Source organism: Propithecus coquereli, unplaced genomic scaffold (genome assembly GCF_000956105.1).
Source record: "Propithecus coquereli isolate 6110/MARCELLA unplaced genomic scaffold, Pcoq_1.0 Scaffold17, whole genome shotgun sequence".
Lineage (NCBI taxonomy): Eukaryota > Metazoa > Chordata > Mammalia > Primates > Indriidae > Propithecus > Propithecus coquereli.
Window position 1 is genome coordinate 8978721 of NW_012141635.1, and position 3189 is coordinate 8981909.

The 3189-nt window shown below is 36.3% G+C and overlaps 1 pseudogene across 1 annotated transcript; it reads right to left on the reverse strand.

Annotated features, from left to right (window-relative positions):
* Nucleotides 1-1431: 1431 nt before the first annotated feature.
* LOC105808208 lies at nt 1432-1927 on the reverse strand (annotated as a pseudogene). The gene has a single exon (XR_001137372.1). The product of XR_001137372.1 is annotated as a 60S ribosomal protein L28 pseudogene (transcript).
* Nucleotides 1928-3189: the final 1262 nt, after the last annotated feature.

The following is a 3189-nucleotide window of genomic DNA, read 5'->3' on the forward strand; positions in this document are numbered from 1 at the left end:
CTTAGTTATTTTCTTCTCTTTTTACTTTTGTAAAATATTTATTGTATTCAAATCCGAGACTCTTTGATTCTTGTCCTTTCTTGATCTTACTAGAAAAGATCAACAGAAAATTTTTAGCAACTACATCAAAATTGCCACCTGAATGATATCAATTTTATAATACAAAGATAAAAGTAGTGTTAGGTGAATTTCCATTGTATAGATAGTAAAATGTATAATAGACCAACAACAAAAATGAGCAAAAAAGTGGCAAAGAAGTGATGAACTTGGACTATGTTATTAAATTACATTTTTATTTTACACATATTATAATTTCCCCAATCATATTAAGGACAATTTTTTTCAAACTATGAAAAAAAAACTGGAACCTGAAAATCCCCTTAAATACTTAGAGAATGCTACCCTATTTGTGAAGACATATACACACACATATCTATACATACACACACATATATCATACATATGCATACATATATATTACCTCTAACTAAACAGACTTTCCTCTTTTTATTCTTATTTTTTATTAAGTCATATTTACTTCTTAACAATACTTATTTTCTTTCATATGTCTTACCTGACTGCTATGGTTTGAATGTGTCCTTTCAAAATTCAAACGTAGAAACTTAATGGACATTTTGATGGTATTAAGAAGCTGGGCCTTTAAGAAGTGATTAGGCAATGAGGGTTCCTCCCTCCTGGATGGGATTGAGGCCCTTATGAAAGAAGGTGCTGTGTGTTATTCTGCTTACTTACCCTTTTCCTTTCTGTCAGTTGACAACACAGCATTACTTCCCTCTGGAACATGCAGCAACAACATTCCCTCTTGGAAGTAGAAAGCAGCCCTCACCAGACAGCTCAACCTGCCAGCACCTTGATCTTGGACTTCCCAGCCTTCAAAACTGTAAGAAAATAAATTTCTGGTCTTTATAAATTACCTACTCTTAGGTATTTTTGTTATAGCAGCCCCAAACAGACTAAGGCCCTGCTCCTGGTTACACTCTGATTATTCATTTACATTCATAGTTAACATCCTATTTCTGTGGTCTTATAATTTTTACTCTTGCAGTTACTTCTCTAAGGATCATGCTAAGGAACTATGTTAATGAAGAGCTTAATTTTTACTTAGTCTCAGGGTCTTGCTTTTCACAGATCATTTTCCTTTGGTTTTTGATAATTTGTTCAAATTACTAGCTCTCAAACTCTTGTGAATATCTGAATCTTCTGTGAAGCTTCTCAAAAACACAGATGCTATGGCTGTATCTTTGAGGTTCTGAGTCATATCCCGAATGGGGTCTAGGCATGGCAATAAGAGGTACATCATCACGAGAATCCAGGGTGAGCTTTGACAACTCTTACAGTTATCCACATTCATACAAAGGATATTTCCATGCAAATTTTGCTGCCCCTGGTTGCACAAATTTTAACTTTGGCTTTTTTTTTTTTGGCTGAGAATAAGTCAGCTGACTCTTTATTGCTAGGTGAGGGGAAGGGGGCTCAGGAGCTCTTGGTGTGGCGCGTGCGCTTCCTCTTTACCATAACAGGCTTCTGGCTGCGCAGGATGGCGCTGGCCCTGCGGATGGCAGCCATGCGCAGATCCGGGCGGTACTTGTTCTTGCGGATCATGTGCCGGATGCTGCTGAGGGTGGCCCGGGCGTTTTTGTTGATGGTGGTCGGCACGTAGGAGGTGGCAGGCTTCCGCTGGCCGGATCTCCGCTTCATGACCACCACGACACCTTTGCCATCGGCTGCCGGCTCCACGCCCACCGTCTTGCGGTGAATCAGCCCGTTGTAGCGGAAGGAGTTGCGGGCCTTCAGGTTACTGGGCTCGGTGCGGTACGTCTGCTTATTCCTCTGGATCAGGAAGCTCGAGCAGTTCCGCACGACCATCCACTGCAGATGCGCGGACATGGCGGCGGCTCCCCTCGCTCAACTTTGGCTTCTTAATAGGCCTAACTCTCCCAGTCCAAATTTTTCCCCTAATATAAAATTCTGTGCTTTGCCATTTATGCATAGAGTTTATTTGCTCCATTTTGATAACTATTAAATCATACTGAATTTTCAGCTAAGAAATTTAATTTAAAAAATGCTATTAAAAGAATAGGTGTGAATTAGGTAATAAGATACATTAGTTAATGTTATAGGTTAGGTAGATGCATTTTAATTTTGTTTACTGAGAAAATGCTTTAAACAAAAGATTACATTAATAAAGATAATTCCAGGTTGTAAATTAGACTGTTTTTCTTTTATTCTGTACTGTGATTCTTTTATTCCTGATGGCTTTTTCTGGACCCTTCTAATAACACCCAGCAACTGGATTCCTTTTCTGCCTCTGCGCATGGCTAATCTATTATCACTTTTAGTAACCACATCATTTAAAAAGTCAACCACAATTTCTTGGTATTATATCATAATTTTATTCCCTCAGGATAATTTAACTTTTACCTTTTTCAATAATACAAAGCAATACAAGAATCAAAATGTTATATGTGAAGAAAAATTATTTTGTAGTCATTTGTTCCATTATAAAAATGATTTTAAAAAACTGAATGTAAGAAATTTATTCACGTGTTCCAAAAAATTGCATAAAATAGATTGGGTGCTTAATGTGATTGCCATTAAAACAAATCAATAACGAAACTCTTCAAACACTAAAGCAATCAAACATAACTGAATAACATTAATTGGAAATCATGATATATTTTATAAATCATAGGTGGCAAATCAATATTAAGGTTGAAGGTATGCATGTGGTGATCAGTCTTGGCTGCATTTTCCTGACAGGTGACCACATAATATTGATTGGGAAGAGGCTTATATTGACTAGATGGGATAAACTGATACCTGGGCCATTCACTGCTTACAACCACAAAGAAGATTGAGACTTAATGAATTAGTCTTCTTATGTGCATATAATTGCATAGGCAAACAAGAAATACTCATGTGAGAATAGTGGCACTGTTAAATTAAATGGTTAGTATATGTTAGATGATATAAAATTAAAAATAGGAAGCTATATAATAAATAATAGTCTTGTTGAAGCAAAAGTACCTCAGAGACCCTAATTCAACACTCATTTTACAGTTGTGGAAATCAAGATGAAGATCAAATAAATTATTTACTCAAGCTAAAACAATACATAATATCTAGATCTAAGAACCAAGGCAATATTCTTCGTTTCTAATGTATATT